At 41.1% G+C, this 20640-nt stretch overlaps 1 long non-coding RNA gene across 2 annotated transcripts in view; it reads left to right on the top strand.

Moving 5' to 3' along the window:
• Positions 1-20640, top strand: part of LOC137556415 (uncharacterized) — a 41940-nt gene that overhangs the window by 18279 nt on the left and 3021 nt on the right. For both annotated transcript variants that reach the window (XR_011029077.1, XR_011029071.1), the window contains exon 2: positions 6399-6533. This is a non-coding gene — a long non-coding RNA (uncharacterized lncRNA). The remainder of the gene's footprint in view (positions 1-6398; positions 6534-20640) is intronic.

The following is a 20640-nucleotide window of genomic DNA, read 5'->3' as shown; positions in this document are numbered from 1 at the left end:
AGCCATTTTGTCACTCCAGGCGAGAAATCCTGTGGCACCCCCCCCCCCCCCCAAGACCCCCGAAAATCATAATGCAGCAGCGTTTCACCATAAAATATACTTATTGCGGCATGCACTCACACACACCACACACAGTACACACACACACACACTATACACACACACACACACGGTGTACATACACACACACACACACACACACACACACACACACACACACACACACACACACAGTACACACACACACACACACATAGGAGGAGTGGAGTGAGACTGAGAATAGCCTGAGATGGAGCAGTTTATCTGTATTGCAGTCCCACATTACACAGAGACTAGTTGCTGGTAATAGGACTGCTGTCCCTGCCAATCTCTTACACAAGTCAGCAAGCAGCCCTCCTGGAGTCTAGGGACTGTCAAAACTTTTCAACCTGTTTAAGACCTTATCTGCACATGCAGTCATTATAACAATGGGGAGAGACCAGACAGATTTTTTCCCACTGACCCTCCAGACGAGTTCTACATCATGCTGTGTATATTTACCAGCTAGCCTGCCCTCTAATTGCACTTTTATCAGCTAGCCTAGTATTTTACATTGCCTTACATCAACAAACCTGAATACAGCAGACACAGGACCAACCCTAAATCATTGAATGAAAGGCGGCCTGGGGGGAAGTCAATGCCTGGCTGCTACACAGTCTCTACATCCACGCAGTTAGCAGTAGCAGATAGAGAGGGACTGAATTCTCAGGAGTTGGACTCAGGAGCTGATGATGCTGTACTCCTCGGATCCCTGACTAGGATGAGTGCCTTCTCTCACTGACTCATTCATTACTGTGGTTCTTTGAGCTGAAGTCCAGTCAGCCCCGCTGCTGCTGCTGTGTAAACTGACACCTGAGTCAGCTGAGAGGCATTTCTTCTCTCACTACTCAGTGCAGAAGCGCCCTTGCCTCTTCCTGTCGCCTTAGGCGAAAATTTATAGCTGCCTAATGGCTCGGACGCCTCTGTGTGGACATATACACCTGCCTACATATACTGGGGACATATACACCTGCCTACATATACTGGGGACATATACACCTGCCTACATATACTGGGGACATATACCCCTGCCTACATATACTGGGGACATATACCTCTGGCTACATATACTGGGGACATATACACCTGCCTACATATACTGGGGACATATACACCTGCCTACATATACTGGGGACATATACACCTGCCTACATATACTGGGGACATATACCCCTGCCTACATATACTGGGGACATATACCCCTGCCTACATATACTGGGGACATATACACCTGCCTACATATACTGGGCACATATACCCCTGGCTACATATACTGGGGACATATACCTCTGGCTACATATACTGGGGACATATACCCCTGGCTACATATACTGGGGACATATACCTCTGGCTACATATACTGGGGACATATACCGGGGACATATACACCTGCCTACATATACTGGGGACATATACACCTGCCTACATATACTGGGGACATATACCCCTGCCTACATATACTGGGGACATATACCCCTGCCTACATATACTGGGGACATATGCCCCTGCCTACATATACTGGGGACATATGCCCCTGCCTACATATACTGGGGACATATACCCCAGCCTACATATCCTGGGCACATATACCCCTGCCTACATATCCTGGGCACATATACCCCTGGCTACATATCCTGGGCACATATACCCCTGCCTACATATACTGGGGACATATACCCCTGCCTACATATCCTGGGCACATATACCCCTGCCTACATATCCTGGGCACATATACCCCTGGCTACATATCCTGGGCACATATACCCCTGCCTACATATCCTGGGCACATATACCCCTGGCTACATATACTGGGCACATATATCCCTGGCTACATATACTGGGCACATATATCCCTGGCTACATATACTGGGGACAACTGGCTGTTTGTCATTATGTGCATTTACTGGTGAAAAGCTGTCTCTTATTATGTGCATTTACTGGTGAAAAGCTGTCTCTTATTATGTGAATTTACTGGTGAAAAGCTGTCTCTTATTATGTGCATTTACTGGTGAAAAGCTGTCTCTTATTATGTGCATTTACTGGTGAAAAGCTGTCTCTTATTATGTGAATTTACTGGTGAAAAGCTGTCTCTTATTATGTGAATTTACTGGTGAAAAGCTGTCTCTTATTATGTGCATTTACTGGTGAAAAGAGGTCTTTTATTATGTGCATTTACTGGGGAAACGCTGTCTCTCATTACGTGCATTTACTGGTGAAAGGCTGTCTGTCATTACCTGCATTTACTGGTGAAACACTGTCTCTTATGTGCATTTAGTGGGGAAACGCTGTCTCTCATTACATGCATTTAGTCTACGTGTCACGGAGATCTGAACGTTTGGTTTGATGTGTCACGACTCCAAAAAGGTTGGGAACCACTGCCCTATGGGGTCATTAGTATCTCAGTGATAGACAGCATTACTCCTACCACAGTATTTCCTAGGCAAGCTGTGGGAGCTTGATCTATCATATTTATACAGGTTGCCTTGACTTATGTGTAGCCACAAACAGAGTGGAGTATGGTGGGATGTGATAGATACACCCCACTTGATTGAATAGGTGGGGGGATCAGCAAAGACTCTCATCACCCACAACTTTACACTACCGTTTAATCATATGTGGTAACGCACAAAAGTATCGCAACATAAGAGCCTTCATTGTTTGCTTTTTAAGACATTGGTCTTCACAAGTGGGGGTACTAACAATCAGACACCCACCACATGTGGACTTTTATGATTACCATTGTAATTATGTCCTTTGGTACTTATGTGGCCTGAGCCCTATGGGCAAAGTGTAATATTTAAATAAAATAAGACAGGTGCATAAATGTAAGCACTGTTGTAATTTTATTGATTCCAAAACCTTTAGAACTAATTATTGGAACTCAAATTGGCTTGGTAAGCTCAGTGACCCCTGACCTTACATACACAGGTAAATCCAATTATGAGAGAGCATTTAAGGGGGTAAATTGTAAGTTTCTCTCCTCTTTTAATTTTCCCTGAAGAGTAGCAACATGGGGGTCTCAACTGGCCTTGTTCGCATTTTTACCTGCTGGCTGCGCGCGCCGGGTCCATCTGTGGTTGCTGTGAGTGGTAGCTCTGCCCCCTGGTGACGATGGGGGTGATGGGGCGAAGACTCCAGGAACCTGCTGCTGCCTCTTGCGGAGTCTTGCCTAGTCTGTGTGAGCTGCTCCCCATCTTCTGTCCCCAGCTACAAGCAGAAAAGTAAGATTCCTCAACTGCCTCCCAGTTGAGGAAGTGTGTGCGTGTGTGTGTGTGTGTGAGGGGGGGGGGGGGATCTATATACGCTAAAGGGGGGATCTGCTTGTATACTTTACACTATTTATCTGCCTAGCTATATACACTAAAAGGGCGATCTGCCTATATACACCAAAAGAGATCTGTCTATATGCATTAAAGGGGATCTGACTATATATACTAAAGGTGGGCTCTACTACATACACTTAAGGGGGGGAATCTGCCAATATACCCTAAAGGGGGGGGGGGTTACTTGTGTACACTAAAAGGGGATCTGACTATAGATACTAAAGGGAGGATCTGCCTATATACACTAAAGGGGGATTACCTATATATATTAAATGGGGGGGGGGGGAATCTGCCTATATACACTAAAAGGGGATCTTGCACATGGGCGTGTGTGCGCAAAGAGAATGAATGGGGGGGGGGGGGGCACCAAAATCTGGTTATGCTCAGGGCGCTTGGAAACCTAAGACCGGCCCTGACTAAGGCATTCATACAGAGGAACAAGTACAACGTTCTGGAATGGCCATCTCAGTCCCCAGACCTGAATATAATTGAAAACCTGTGGTGTGAGTTAAAGAGAACCGTCCATGCTCGGAAGCCATCAAACCTGAATGAACTAGAGATGTTTTGTAAAGAAGAATGGTCCAAAATACCTTCAACCAGAATCCAGACTCTCATTGGAACTTACAGGAAGTGTTTAGAGGCTGTCATTTCTGCAAAAGAGGATCTGCTCAATATTGATTTAATTTCTTTTTTGTGGTGCCCAAATGTATGCACCTGCCTAATTTTGTTTAAACAATTATTGCACACTTTATGTAAATCCAATAAACTTCATTTCACTTCTCAAATATCACTGTGTGTGTCTCCTATATGATATATTTAATTGACATGTTTAATCATAACAACCACCAATTTATACAGGAAAATCATGACAATTAACAACATTTCCCAAACTTTCGCATCCCACTGTAGGCTTTCTGCATCACAGTAAGGAATGGTCTCCCAGGGGACCATCTTGTCCTCTACTTTGGTCACCTCCTCTCACTGCTGCATCCAGGACTTCTTACAAGCATCACCTCTCCTTTGGAATGCTCTCTGCCAGGCTGTCCATCATGCTCAAAGCCTAGAAACCTTCAAATGCACTCTCAAAACATGCCTGTTCAGGCAAGCCTATAATTTTCTATAGGTTGCATTGAAGGTTCACTGCCTCATTTACTAACCCATGTGTCTCTTTCCTTAATGTCTCCAATCCACTACTCTCTAAATTGTAAGTTTGCAAGGACAGGGACATCTTCCTATCCTCCTAGTGTTTCTTATTCTGCTGTAGTTTTGAACATGTCATGTATCTATTCTCCCCACTATTTAATTTTTTCTTGAAATGAAGAATAGAAGTAGAGGTAGAGAAGGCTGTATTGGCATTAAACATAATTGGTGTGCATAGACATATCAACATAGCATCATAGATGTGAACTGCCAAACATAAGAATATGGGCGCACATACCGGTCCTGGTGGGCAGAGAGTAGAGTGGTGAGTGCAAGGCACAAGTAGCCTGATGGTGGCTTTGCACCATTAGCACTTCTACGGAAGGCTGTTGTACTGGTCAGACTTGTTAAGGGAGAAAAGGATGTTATAGTGGCCAATATTGCTATGGGGGTAGGGCTGTTATACTGGCCGCACATGTTATGGGGGTTATTCTATCCACACTTGTTGTTGTGGGGTAAAGGAAGAGGTTTAAAGCAACCCTGAAATGAGGGCAAAAGAGTTAGCTACTCATTTATGGTGAGGGTAGGCTCTGGATCTCATAGAGCCTTCCTGGTCCTCTCTCCATGCCGTCATTCACTGCTGTCTCCATGCTCAAGTCATTCAACCATTTTCTGCTCTCCTTGGTCATCCTTTGAAGGTACTCATGTCCCTAAGTATGAGCATATCTATGCTGCGCACACACGATATAATAATCAAAAAATTGGCAGTGGGTCTTAAAATAGCAGGACATACAGTACCCATTAACAGTAACTATACACAATACACATAGAACTGCTTCTAGCTGCAAAAAAGCGTATCAACATTTATTAGAAAATATTATTAGTGACATTAAAAAGCACATGGGATGGCCACCCCGTCACAACTCATCCACCTTAGCACAAACACACATGATCACAAACATCCGCCGGCATCTAGGACTAATGTTGAAAAAAGAGTCCAATGGATAAAGTAATATTAAGCAAAAAGCCAATTTCTTGACACTGTTATGCGTGGAGAGATCCGTCACCCATGCTGGTGTAAGTTATATATAGCAAAAGCTAGCAACCTTACTGCGGGAGAGCTATAGCACAAAGCAGCTGAAGGATCTGCACCAGATGAATGCAAAGCAAAGCAAGCACAGAGAGCAGCAGCAGATAACACCATGTAAGCGCACCATCGCGCATAATACTTGAAATGAAAACACGATGTATCAATGGGCTTGTCTAACCATGTCCATGGATCTCGGATGTATACAAGGTAGCAATCCATCTCACCGCAAAGGTTGGTTGGCTGTTGGCCATTGCAGAAAGCAGTGTATCCCATCCAGGATTAATAGTGAGTAATGTCCATGTACTGCAGGTTGTTCAGCATGGAAGGCGGGAGGACTACAGGTCCAAGCAGTGGCAGTCACAGTCAGCTCGGCCAGACAGCATGCATGGTGGTAAGGCCCTTTTCCAGACCTGTAGTGTGTAGCTAGATGGAGGTTGGGATGGCGTGGCATCCCATGCAGGAGGCGTGCGACTCCCCTGATGTTTCGCCGCCTTCTGGCTTTCTTAAGGGGGCGTGGTCACACGAGTCTGGACTCACACATGCACAATCACGTCACTGAGTGTTTACAAAGATAAGCTTTCCAAGGACTTCCAAAGGCATGAAATTGGTGATAGCGGTGTAATGAGAGGATATAGCGTGGACCAGGAGGGCTCTATGGGATCATGAGCCCGTTCTCTCTCCATAAGTGAATATCTAACTCTTTGTTTGTTTTAATTTTTTTACTGGCTTCAGGGTTGCTTTAACAGTGTCACTCTTTCTCATCACAGAAGAGGAAGGCGCCCTGAACATGGCTTTCAGTTGGCAGTGGCACTTTATTTGACCTGAAATTCCCACGAAACGCATTGCCTGTGCTTTTTATACCATTAAACAAATGCATCTTGTATGAAGTTGTCTTCTTTGAGGTAAGCCACCTCGTTTTATTTCTCATTTATAGTTTTTAGAACATTTTATATACATTGGGCACCTCTTTACCCCTTTTTTCATCACAGAAATTTGTCTGGTGTTCTTGGCCTATCCTGTAGTTCGGATCAAAAGGATCCAATAACTTGCCCACCCCCAGAGTTCAACTAAAAACCTTTGGAGCTTTCTGTCATGTTGCTGCTACTCTGTGGAATATCTTGCTAAACTTAATCAAGACAGTTCCAATCCTGGACATGTTTAAATCAAACTGAAAAGCCACATGTTTAGTCTGGCATTTATGATCACATAACTTTTCCCATGTACACAGCTTTATGTACTGGTGATCTGACACAAGCTTATGGGTCCTATGGGAGAAAAGTGGTTTACAAATGTTTCGTTGTTGCTGTAGTTACGGTTACAGTGGCTTGCAAAAGTATTCGGCCCCCTTGAAGTTTTCCACATTTTGTCACATTACTGCCACAAACATGCATCAATTTTATTGGAATTCCACATGAAAGAGCAATACAAAGTGGTGTACATGTGAGAAGTGGAAAGAAAATCATACATCATTCCAAACATTTTTTACAAATAAATAACTGCAAAGTGGGGTGTGCGTAATTCTGCCCCCTGCGTCAATACTTTGTAGAACCACCTTTTGCTGCAATTACAGCTGCCAGTCTTTTAGGGTATGTCTCTACCAGCTTTGCACATCTAGAGACTGAAATCCTTGCCCATTCTTCTTTGCAAAACAGCTCCAGCTCAGTCAGATTAGATGGACAGCGTTTGTGAACAGCAGTTTTCAGATCTTGCCACAGATTTTTGATTGGATTTAGATCTGGACTTTGACTGGGTCATTCTAACACATGGATATGTTTTGTTTTAAACCATTCCATTGTTGTCCTGGCTTTATGTTTAAGGTTGTTGTCCTGCTGGAAGGTGAACCTCCGCCCCAGTCTCAAGTCTTTTGCAGTCTCCAAGAGGTTTTCTTCCAAGTTTGCCCTGTATTTGGCTCCATCCATCTTCCCATCAACTCTGACCAGCTTCCCTGTCTTTGCTGAAGAGATGCACCCCCCAAGCCTGATGCTGCCACCACCATATTTGACAGTTGGGATGGTGTGTTCAGAGTGATGTGCAGTGTTAGTTTTCTGCCACACATAGCGTTTTGCATTTTGGCCAAAAAGTTCAATTTTTGGTCTCATCTGACCAGAGCACCTTCTTCCACATGGTTGCTGTGTCCCCCACATGGCTTGTGGCAAACTGCAAACGGGACTTCTTATGCTTTCTGTTAACAATGCCTTTCTTCTTGCCACTCTTCCATAAAGGCCAACTTTGTACAGTGCATGACTAATAGTTGTCCTATGGACAGAGTCTCCCACCTGAGCTGTACAGCTCGTCCACAGTCACCATGGGCCTCTTGACTGCATTTCTGATCAGCGCTCTCCTTGTTCGCCTGTGAGTTTAGGTGGATGGCCTTGTCTTGGTAGGTTTACAGTTGTGTCATACTCCTTCCATTTCTGAATGATCGCTTGAACAGTGCTCCTTGGGATGTTCAAGGCTTTGGAAATCTTTTTGTAGCCTAAGCCTGCTTTAAATTTCTCAATAACTTGATCCCTGACCTGTCTTGGACTTGTCTTGTGTGTTCTTTGGACTTCACGGTGTTGTTGCTCCCAATATTCTCTTAGACAACCTCTGAGGCCCTCACAGAGCAGCTGTATTTGTACTGACATTAGATTACACACAGGTGCACTCTATTTAGTCATTAGCATTCATCAGGCAATGTCTATACTCAACTGACTGCACTCAGATCAAAGGGGGCCGAATAATTATGCACACACCACTTTGCAGTGATTTATTTGTAAAAAATGTTTGGAATTATGTATGATTTTCGTTCCACTTCTTATGTGTACACCACTTTGTATTGGTCTTTCATGTGGAATTCCAATAAAATTGATTCATGTTTGTGGCAGTAATATGACAAAATGTGGAAAACTTCAAGGGGGCCGAATACTTTTGCAACCCACTGTATTTGAACTTCTTTAACAGTATGCCCCACGTGTCCTGAAGAGACATGCTGTGTATGAGAAACAGCTGTAGACCAGGGGCATTTTTTGTATCCGTGGCTAAGTAAAAGAAGTTCATGCTGAAGAGTGCCACAGACTGCCTTCCTTCTTTTGACATTGTTTACTTTAACAGTATATCCAGAAGAGATTTAACTTCATACTCCCAAGTGATTAAAATGACCTACATGATCTTATATTTAGCAAAGAATGATGACGGGACAATATTTAAAACACTAGATGTCGGAGACAATTAAAGAGGCATGGCTAATTTTGCCAAAGAACAAAAAATTAAACATTTATAATTGCAAGTCTTTGTTGAATGAAGAATAACATAACAGACACAAAAGAGCTGTAAATGTTCTCAGAGACTGCAGCTGACTGCTATGCTAATGCTGCACTATCCTTATGAAACAGAATAACTGTTTCTCCAAAATTCCCATGGTGACAATTTATAGCAATTCTTTAAAGTGTACAATAGTGCATTATTCAAAACAAGGAAAAAAAAATCTCTCAAGCAATTCAGCTTTTAGATGCCATGCAGGAAGCAGCAGTAGCCTCTTTAGCTGTAAAGAGTGGCGCAAGGGAAAAAAAAAGATTGGGCGACTTTTACTACCGCCACAGGGAAAACACTACTGTACATGGCACAGAAACTACAAATTTAATACTAACCTGTAAAGCTGTGCCAGAAAACCAAACACATAGCTAACACAGAGTAAATCTGAAATGGCTTTTGTGACTTTTGTACTGCTCAACTCTCAAACTTTGCTAAGCAGAATCTAATAATCCAATTAATGGCATCAGCCAGTGTTGTGATTTCAAATGTCCACCCATATAGCACGGCCAGCCAGTATAATTATCTTTGTGACCTCCCCTATAAGCATTTAACACATTTTTGCAAAGTAACCTCCTCAACCTGCTGAATGTACAACATGGGGAAGCACTACAAGGGTACATAAACATATCGCTGTTTCATCCTTCAGATAGGCTCTTAGGGCTTGTTTACACCTAGGGCGTTTTTACCCTTTTTTCAAGCTCTGGTGGTTTTGAAAATCGCCCTAAAAAGCTTGTGCAATGATTCCCTATGAGAGTGTTCTCATCAGAGTGGTTCGTTTCCGAACCATTCAGCAAAGCGCTGCCTGTACCATTTTCTGAGTGTTTTGCTCATTAGAAGGTATAGGGAAATCACAAAGCGCTTGAAAAAGCGCTTTGTATAGTGATTTTCCTTAGCGCTTCGATGAATAAATACATTGTATTTATTCATTTCTGGATCAAAGATTTTACTTCCTGATTTGCGTCAATTTTGATTTTGTGGGAAATCGCCCACAAAATTGTAAATTGCTGGCATCAGTGATTTCGATTTTAGATGTGAACAAAGCCTTAAGGTGCCCATACATCACTGATAGGGACTGTAGCATGCTCTTACTGATAAGTTCCTATTCTCTTACTTACTTGGTGCCCATTCGCACACTAACTCTCCCCTCCTAATTCCGAAAACTAACCCTATCTTCTAATGCCTAACGCTAAACCACCCCTCCTAGTGCTTAACACTAACCCCCCTCCTAAAATGTAACACTAACTCCCCTGGTGCCCAACTACCAGCTGAAGCCAGCACGCAAAACTGTTTGGCCATGAGATTCAGCCACAGTTTAACCCTGAAAGTCTGGTTTGGGCAACAGTGCCCAGTCTCAGATAGAGCTATTGAAAGATCATCTAGGGTTAGGTACAGACTGGGAAGGCTAGTGTAACTGGAATAAGGTAATTCAATTTAGATTTAGAAGGTTTAAGTTGGGCATCAGAAAAGGGCTTGAAGGACATCTATACTAATGCTATATTCTTGACCATAACAGCCCTGACTGGCCACCTTGGTCAAGGGCTCTCTTGTGTGTGTACCAGCCTTAACACTTCCAGACTCCACAGACATATTTTTCTGCATTGATTTCTCTGATTCTCTTGGTGATCTTCCCCCACTAACTATTTTACCAAAAATTGGGGGAAATTTTCACAGGTGGGGGCACAAAACAGAAATAAATATACATTAGAAGTTCTGATCTCTTTCCACATTATACAAAAATAAAATGTTTATTTCTTTTTTAAATTGGATTTTAATCAGCTCATTTCATACTAGCGAATAGCATGGATGACTTCAATGCGCTCAGATTTTTACACAGAAAGTGCAAGCAGTTATTATTACTTATTATCTCTGCATTTTTTTCTTTGTTTTTGTTTTAGCTGTGCTTTATCCATAGTTACACAAACAATGTGCCTTCTGGGTGAATGTGAGTTCTTGCAGCCCAGATACTGACAGAATTCTTAACCAGCGATGTGAAATTCTGCACTGCGTCAATTAATAATAGTGTTCCTGGGGACATCTGGGTACTTTTGTACATCTGTGTGACATTAAGCTGTAATTATTACAACAAAAAGGAAACTTCTGCAGATGCAATGATCCTTTGTATTAAACATCTTTGTTGCCATCTGCTATGTTTGAGTGATTGACTTATACTTACTGATGCCAGGGCATGAAAAGGTTTAAAGCGCTGATCAGCTATTTAATTTGAAAGTACTGTACCTTTCTTTGTACTCTGAATTCATTATCAGCACAGTGGACCTTTTCAAATGAGTGCACTTGGAAAAAAAGATGACACCCATATAATTAAGTGGCAGACAGCAGCATTTAAACCGCATTAAGTACCTGAATACCTATTTAGAAGAATATTTAGCATTTAGTGGATTGACAGTTCATAAGTACCTTAACAGTTAAAGTCACTTAATGCAATAGAATGATTGCTTTTACAGAACAAATGGATTAAGCCTATTTTAAAACTTTTACAATTAATTTAGCTAATTTATACAATGCCAATGCATTTTATATTTTACACACACCAATGAGCTATTAATGAAATTCACATATGAAAAGTACAAACCTATTTGCCCACTGTTCGTAGGCAATTCGATGCACATTGGATCAGCTCAGCCTGATGCAGACTTACACTGCAGTGGGTTGGCCTGCCAGGAAGGATGCATCAACTCAATAAACTGATAAACTGTCCTTTGAATACCTTACCAATTCATGAAATACTACCTCTTCTGCAGAAACTGATAACATCAATGTACTCCCTGCTGAAGTGCAAGCTATTCCTCTTTCACTTGTTGAATACTTTCTTTTTGAAACATGGAAGAGACTTATTGGAGAAGAGAAATATGTGCAGTTTTGTAAAAAAAATAATATATATATATATATATATATATATATATATATATATATATATATATATATACATATATATATATATTATGTAGTATTTAAATAGCACCAACATCTGCCACAGCACGGTCCCTTGTAGGAGCTCATAGTTCCTACTATAGTCATATGTCTATGTATGTTTCATGTAGTGTATGTATTATAGTCTAAGGTCAATTTTAGGGAGAAGCAAATTAACTTATCTGCATGTTTTTGGGAGTGGCTGGATAGTGTACTGGTTAAGGGCACCGCCATGGGAGACCAGGGTTTAAATCCTGGCTAGGGTCAGTACCTATTCAGTAAGGAGTCCTTAGGTAAGACTTCCTAACACTGCAGGGTGGCCTCTCGAGCGTACCTTTAGTGGCTGCAGCTCTTGAGTACTTTGAGTCCGACATGAAAAAAGGGCTATGCAAATGTTCTGATTATTGTTATTTTATGGGAGGAAACCAGTGTGCATGGAGGAGACCCCATGCAGACAGGGGAAGAACATACAAACCCCTTGCAGATGTTGACCTGGCTGGGATTTGAACCGGGGACCCAGTGCTACAAGGCAAGAACAGGGGATAGTAGTGAGAGACCAACTGTACTCCTGGAAGAAATCAGCTACATCTACAGAACTTTGCACTCTTTCACATTTGATTTATTTCACAGTTACTCTTTCTCACTAGTGATTGCCTACATGATTTCAACGTGAATTTTCAAAATGTCACTTTGACAGTGAGGGGACACATTTGTTTTTTTTCGCCAATCACGCCTAGCTTTTTCATTGCATCCAGTTCTTTATCAAAACACAGTGCTTAATGATCTTGTAGACCCCTCATATTTGCTTACATATGCAATTATTATTATTTTTTTCATAGTTTAGTCAAGAACTGAATTATTTTTAGTACCTGTCCAAGTTGTCCAAATGCTCTCAAAATGTTGCTCTAGGTAAAATACAACTCTCCCATCATGTGATAAAAACATATGAATCACATGAATGATGACAGAGCTAGAATAAATTTGCACATTTCTGCATTAATTGTTAGGTAACAAAAATTTCACATTTTTGCTTAGGAGAAAAAATATGGTATGTTGCAGTTGATGCTGAAGCTGTATTGATCCAATGTATAATAATAATAATAATAATACTGCATTTTTCTGATATTTTAGCAAAATGGAATGAGGTTAATGGGGCATGAGAATCTCTATTTTTAAGTTAGGAAGTTTTGAATCAGGTTGATACAATTTTTTGGCTAACTTAAAAGAATAAGAGGAAGCTTTCCAGCTAATCAGACGTCTTCAGACTTGAATCCTGTTTGCTTAGAAGATATTAGAACAGACAACTATATACATGCAACATCAAAAGGGGATACATAGATGTTTTTGCAAACATAAATACATGTCATAAAGATGCCTTAATTGAAACAGAACATCCAAATAGGGTCTTGAGAGGATGTCAGCTAATTTATTACAAATAGATAATGACCCCTTGTTTATTCAATCACATGAGAAAATGCAGAACGATTTTGTAAAAATGTCTCTCTTCTCCTGAAAACTTAATTTTAGCAGTAAAAACACTACTGCAATTTCTGTCAGCTCATCGCACTGAACCCCTTCAGTCCTACTGGTTAATGTAAATGTTGGCTTTCACACATCTCTTGGTGATCTGATCTGAGTTCGCTCAGTGGATGGTACAGAACGTTGAATTCTGTTTTCTACAGCAGGAGAACTAGGATATGGGCCAGTAATAGCTAATTTCCAATAATAATTTTACATTTTTGCCAGTGTACAGATACAAATAACTAAATAAGTAAATGCATATTTTCAAATGTTTTTACATTAATAAAATAACCACAATTGATTCTGTTGGTAGCTCTTATCCATGTTAAATTGGATCACAAGATATTTGGCCAGCCAAGCAAATCAAATAACTAACAGATTGAATATTATATTACTCTCTCAACACTCCTATGAGATCCACATATACCTGCATAATATGGAAAATTCAGCAGGGAAGCTGCTGAAGTTTCAACCAACAACCAACTTTATGGATAGTAACTAGAGTAAGGGATACCACCTATGAAATGTCATATTAAGATCAAGTAACTGCAACTTGTGATAATGGCAAGTTTTGGGTGTTTTAGTTTTTGAGTTCTGGACTGGTACTGCCCTGGCATGCACAGGGTCAGATCCTGACTTAGGTAATATGTACGCAGATATGGTAGCAATGTTCATGTACAATTAAAACTGATTCAATCCTCTTAAGGTGTATCTCTGATCACAGACATAGGACAGTACTGCTTTTCATGTTACTTACCACCAGGCTGTTTAAACATATCTCAACATTTTAATGACACAAATGTAGCCCCTGAGCATTTTTAGGCTCATATCTGGGTGGTATTGCTTGTGTAAAAATTCTCTTTACTCTTTCTTGTCTGTGGCTGAGTGATCTAACCAACTTAATTCAAGGCCCGTACACACGTCTAACTAAGGCAACCGATACCGACCAGTCAGGTGTGTGTGTACAGTGGCCATCAGCCCGCAAGCGATCTTCCTGGGATTTTTTTTTTGTGGTTGCTCCTTAATACATGGCTTTTGTAATTTAAAACTCCAGATAATTTAGTGGGATGACCATTCCAGACGTAAAAAAAAATCTGAGCATTGTTTTTGATAATCCACGGAAGTGGAGAAAAATAAGTTATAAGCTGTAGCTGTGTATTTCATGAGTAGTCATTCATGCATGTGGAGATTTTGGGTTAACCTCTCTGTGTATCGTTTTCTAAATAGAGGAAGGAACACTCTTTTGGCTACATGAGAAAAAATATTGTGGATTTGAAGGTTAGGTCATTTTTGCAATGACTCTGCAAAACAAATCTTAGGGATATGGTTTTCTAAGGAAAACTTGCTGATTTCTGTAACTTTGAGGCTGGGAGCACACGTAGCAGAATTGCATGAGTTTTTCAGTAGTGCAGTCCTGAAAACCGCATGCAATTCTGCTAAGTTTGCTCCCAGCCGAAGGAGTGTCTTATTGTGCTCAGTAGAACTTTATGTATTGTGGGAGTTTTATTCTGAGGCATGATATATGATCATCTCAGCTACATGATATATGATCCTTTTAGCTACTAGTATAAAAGTTTAAGGTAGCATGGGAAGGTCCTTAATTTTAGGAATTAGAAGATAATTTATTAGTTATTTGTAAAAATATTAAGATAGACAGATTACTTACACACATCTTATCAGTGTGTACAATGTTAAAAAAGTAGCCGAAAATTAAGTATGATGTATGTACTGCAGACCTTTCTTTACCATGACAAAGTGGCAAGTTTATTTAGATTATTTTTATGTGTAAGAAAATTAAACTTTTATGGTTTTCATTGTAACAAAACCATTCTAATTTCTGCCTACCACATGCTTCATTGCTAGAGGCTGCTTCTTCAGAGGCATACAAGTAGATGCAAATAGTCAACTCCAGGTGCAAACCTGTCCCAGATATCTGAGATGCTAAAACAGCAATTCTGCTTGCTAAGCATGTCCCTACTTGGTCCCAGACAAAGGAAGGACGGGCTTAAAGGGAACCAGAGGCCCCAGAAAAAAGCTATTATACATACCTGGGGCTTCCTCCAGCCCCTTACGCACGGATCGCTCCCACGCCGCCGTCCTCCGCTTCCTGTATCCGGCGGTACCGGGTCCCGCAGTTTCGGCCAGTCGGCAACAGGATGCGGCCAATTGTCCGCATCACAGGGGCTCCCGGCATACACTTACGCGTGCAGCTGCATACTGAGCAGCCGCACGCGTAAGGGTATGGAGGAAGCCCCTGCTCATGCGGACAAATAGTCGTGTCCGCCGGAAGTGACGGGACCCGTTACCGCCGATACAGGAAGCTGTGGACGGCGGCATGGGAGCGATCCATGCGTATGGGGCTGGAAGAAGCCCCAGGTATGTATAAAAGCTAGAGTTAGGAATAGGTGGGGTGGTTAGTTCTAAGCATAGATGGGGAGGGTCTGTGAATAAGAATTAGTGTACAGAGTGTTAGTAGAATATCGGTATGATTACTGATATACTATAAGGAACAGCAGAATATTTGTATAATTACTGATATTCTTCTATCAAGGATCATAGGATATAGGTAAACTAACCAATATTCTACTATCCATATTACCTTGTGTTTATTTTTCGTTGTACCTTTATTCCATGTACATGACCTTCATACCATTTACTAGGGAAACAGAGGACGGGGGGGGGTTATCTGATAACGGCCTTTCACGTCCATACACAGCGCCAGTGGCGTTCAAAGAGCTCTGCATACCTAACAGCAGTGTCTCCCCTCCCAATTGCTGGTATCTAAAGTACCTATCTAAAGTAGGTGGGTCTTGAATACCCACCGGCTCACTCACCGGCTCTTTCTATGCTCATTTTTAGTCCCCGTGGTGGAAGGAGCAGGCCTAGAGTAGCTCCAGCAAACCATGTTGGGGTTGTGTTCTTTCCTCAGAGCAGAACATGTTCACCTCCTTTGAAAGTACCACCTCTGCAGTACGATTGGCCTAGGTGCTCTCATCAAGAACTATTGTTAACATATACTGTACTTTGCTGTAAACCACTCATCCCCATTGTTTTGTGCTGTTTCAGGCTTGTTATACTAGATTTGCAATTCCGTCACATTACAGCAGGGATTAGGCAGCACTACTAATTGTATATTACTGTCCTCAATTTTTTTTTAACAACTCAAATACACTTACTTTTTCACTAGTGATCCTTATTGGTTTGTGCTGTTGGGCTTTTTTTGTTTTTTTTTTAGCTACAATTGCAATTGTAGCATATAAGACCAGGCACTGAGCTTGATGGGACAGGGCTCTCTCTTTTAGGGTGTTCCAGTTTTGTTGTGTAGTGTATGTGTATACTGTATATTACACCTCTTTGTACAACATACAAGCTGAGCTATTCAACTGTGTATTTTTTTGTATACCCTTATTGTCCATACAGCACGTACTATGCACTGTCTACTGTAGAGCACCACAGAAGATGTTGCCTCTACATAAACTAAAGTAATAACAATCCAGTATTTGACTGAGACCACCCCTTCTGCGTGTAGCCGGTCTAAGGCCTTGAACTCACTAGCAGCGCTTTTCTAAGCCTTCTAAGAGCTTGTGATTTGAAAAGCTCTTGCTAATGTACTGCTATGGGTGTTATCCCACTTGAGCGATGTGATTTTTTAAAACATTCTCTATTGCATTACATTAGCAAGCGCTTTACAAATCATAAGCGCTTAGAAAAATGCTGCTAGTGGGTCCCAGGCCTTAGGCCTAGAACTCACTAGCAGCACTTTTCTAAGCCTTTTCTAAGAGCTTGTGATTTGAAAAGCTCTTGCCAATGTAATTCTATGGGTGTAATCCCACTAGAGGGATGTGATTTTTGAAAAATCCCCATAGCATTACATTAGAAAGAGATTTTCAAATCACAAGCGCTAAGAAAAATGCTGCTAGTGGTTTCCTACTCCTCAATAATTATTATTATTATTATTTAGTATTTATATAGCACTGAGATCTTCTGCAGCGCTGTACATAGTATATATATTGTCTTGTCACTAACTGTCCCTCAGAGGAGCTCCTTCTAGTCCCTACCTAGAATGTAATGAATGCTTGGATGTCCTGGTGTTTACACACATGCTTACTCCAGAGGGCGTATTTTCCTTCATCCTTACAATAACTCGGTGTATATGTATGTATTTTTATACTGGTTTTATTTTTCAGGAATCAGTAAGGTTTTCTGTGCAGGTTTTATTTGGCCTGATATAAAATGAAAATCTCTAGCAGATCTCATGTTGTCATCCTTCCAGACTTTGGAAGCACCATTTTTTTTTTCCTGATATCTAATTCCAGAGTCAATTTATTTACAAATGAATACACACCATTTATATCAGCACTTAAAATCAAATTAGTTTGGCTTTGCATAATGAAAGAGCGTATCATGTTCTCAGTCTTTAGAAACTGATTTATTAAAAGAATCTACCTTATTGGAGATTTTTTTTCTTTACCATAAGCCTACTCTGATGCATCTTATAGCAAAGATAATAAACAAGGTAATAAAAAAGAAAACACTGAACTAAAAAATACAGAAGTTTTGATCTGTAAATATATTAATAAAATGTTGACCTGTATATAGTTTTTTTCCAGGGATGCAATGATAGATACTCACAAATATAGTGGTTCTCTGAACATGCTTATAACCAGTGATGGTGATTGGTGACACCCATACTAAAAAGAAAATACAAAGAACAAGGAAAAAATATGGATCCCTCACTGCAATGTTGCACACAAGTCTCTAATTGTCATTACATAACTGGATTATTTTGGCATATTTGAAAATACACGTTAAAGGGGATCTGAAATGGAAATAAACGTATGATATAATGAATTGTATGTGTAGAACAGCTAAGAAATATAACATTAGTAGCAAAAAAAAAAAACAAACCAGTCTCATATTGCTCCTATTACAGGAAAAGTTAAGAAACGTCAGTTGTTATCTATGCAAAAGAGCTTATCTGAACTCTCTGACCCAACTTGGGTCAGAGACAGTTCTATTTTCTGAAGCACCCATACATCAAAGAAACAGTGAGAGGCAGCTTCAGTTCAGATAAGGTTTTACTGCAGGGGGGTTCAAATGGTCATTATCTCTGCTCTGTGTCATAGGTTAAAATACAGAGATAGAGTGTAGTTTGTAACTGAAAATATGACAGAATGATGCAATGTTATATAAAAAAGCAATATAACTGAAAATAAAAATAACTGAAAATAAAAATATGAGACTTCATTATGTCACAAGTTTTTTTTCCTCTTTAGTGTCACTTTAAGCCACGATGGTTAGTGTCCATTAGTGTCTTAAAAGTAGAACATGTATTATGTAAACGATCCAGATACTCACATGGAGGCTGCCACTCACTCCACATTGGAAACCAGCACTGACACTGATTGCATATAGAACCTATTACACAAAAACAATAATTCCATGATAACTAGTGCCCAGGGCATATAATAGAATATAACTAGTGCCTAGGGCAACTTTCAGATAGGCAGTTAGAGAAACCCAAAACACAAGGGCAAAAGTTCTGAGATACCCACAGCGGGCCTGAGAAATATTGCTGTCTCTACTTTTTATAAAAATAGGTTTAGTTGCACATATTCACAAATGCATAAGGCCGCTGTATGTACGGAGTTTGTCGTCCCCCCCCTATCTGCCTGTGTTTTCTCTGGGCTTTTAGGTTTCCTGTTCACAGAACTGCGTTATAAATGATCGTGTTATTCGCTGCATGCAAGTTTGTATTAAAGTCAATGTCCAGTTTCCATTGCAGTACACATTCATTATAACGCATGGGCATAAATGCTAAACCATAATAATAAAAGGCATGTTAAAGGGAACCTAAACTGAGAGCGACATGGATGTTTTCTTTTAAACAATACCAGTTGCTTGGCAGTCCTGCTGATCTCCAACTGCAGTAGTGGCTGAATCACAGACCTGAAACAAGCATGCAGCTAATCCAGTCTGACTTCAGTCAGAGCACCTGATCTGCATGCTTGTTGAGGGGCTGTGGTAAATGTATTAGAGACACAGGATCAGCAGGAGAGTCAGGCAACTGGTATTATTTCAAAAGGAAAAATCCATATCCTTCTCAGTTTAGGTTCCCTTTAAGCCCTAGTAGCAAAACAAGCCATCTTTATAAACAGCAGCACCTACTACAGTGTCTTGCAATGCATAAACCTGGCATTGTTTAAAATGGAGGCTACCATTCACCTCCAAATTGTTATAATCCATCAATCACATTGCTTGACTCACACACACACACACACACACACACACACACACACACACACACACACACACACACACACACACACACACACACACACACACACACACACACACACACACACACACACACACACACACACACACACACACACACACACACACACACACACACACACACACACACACACACACACACACACACACACACACACACACACACACACTTGAATTCCAGGGATTCATCTATAGCATCTTTTGAGATACAGTACATAACAATAGGGGCTGTAGCCGCCTCAAGGCTACACACACACACACACACACACACACACAAACAAATACACACACACACACACACATGCACACACACACACACACACAAACACCACACACACACACAAACAAACAAACAAACACAGACAGACACACACACACACACACACACACACACACACACACACTGAGATGTATATGAGATAAATTGTCAGCACAAGTTGAATTCCAGGGATTCAACTATAGCATCTTTTGAGATGCAGTACATAACAATAGGGGCTGTAGCCGCTCAAGGCTATACACACACACACACACACACACACAAACAAACAAATACACACACACACACATACACACACACTCACACACATGCGCACACACACACAAACACCACACACACACAAACACCACGCACACACACACGCACGCACGCACGCACGCACACACACACGCACATACACACACACGCACACGCACACACACACACACACACACACACACACACACACACACACACACACACACACACACACACACACACACACACACACACACACACACACAGAGATGTATATGAGATGAATTGTCAGCACAAGTTGAATTCCAGGGATTCAACCAGGGGCGTAGCAATAGGGGGTGCAGAGGTAGCGACCGCATCGGGGCCCTTGGGCCAGAGGGACCCCGAAAGGCCCTCCCTCAACTACAGTATTAGCTCTCTATTGGTCCTGTGCTCATAATAAGCACTTCTATATA

This window comes from Hyperolius riggenbachi, chromosome 1 (assembly GCF_040937935.1).
Source record: "Hyperolius riggenbachi isolate aHypRig1 chromosome 1, aHypRig1.pri, whole genome shotgun sequence".
NCBI lineage: Eukaryota > Metazoa > Chordata > Amphibia > Anura > Hyperoliidae > Hyperolius > Hyperolius riggenbachi.
This window is presented reverse-complemented; position numbering and strand designations above follow the sequence as displayed.